The sequence below is a fragment of the Penaeus monodon genome, chromosome 15, assembly GCF_015228065.2.
Source record: "Penaeus monodon isolate SGIC_2016 chromosome 15, NSTDA_Pmon_1, whole genome shotgun sequence".
NCBI classification, from domain to species: domain Eukaryota; kingdom Metazoa; phylum Arthropoda; class Malacostraca; order Decapoda; family Penaeidae; genus Penaeus; species Penaeus monodon.
Window position 1 is genome coordinate 2,038,327 of NC_051400.1, and position 202 is coordinate 2,038,528.

The 202-nt window shown below is 41.1% G+C and overlaps 1 protein-coding gene across 1 annotated transcript in view; it reads left to right on the forward strand.

Annotated features, from left to right (window-relative positions):
- Positions 1 to 202, forward strand: part of LOC119581629 — a gene marked incomplete in the record, with an annotated part of 75,999 nt that overhangs the window by 66,824 nt on the left and 8,973 nt on the right.

The following is a 202-nucleotide window of genomic DNA, read 5'->3' on the forward strand; positions in this document are numbered from 1 at the left end:
ATCTGATAATCGGTTACGTACAACATATCACATTCGGGGAATAGCACAGTTGCATGATCAAGATAGAACACGGCATATCCAGTAGAGGAGATGATCATAGCTTTACATGTCACTGTACGGGAACGATATTCAGTACAATATATATTTATTAATGCAGGACCTCCGACATAAGGACCATGACGTGCCCAGGTGATTCAGAAAC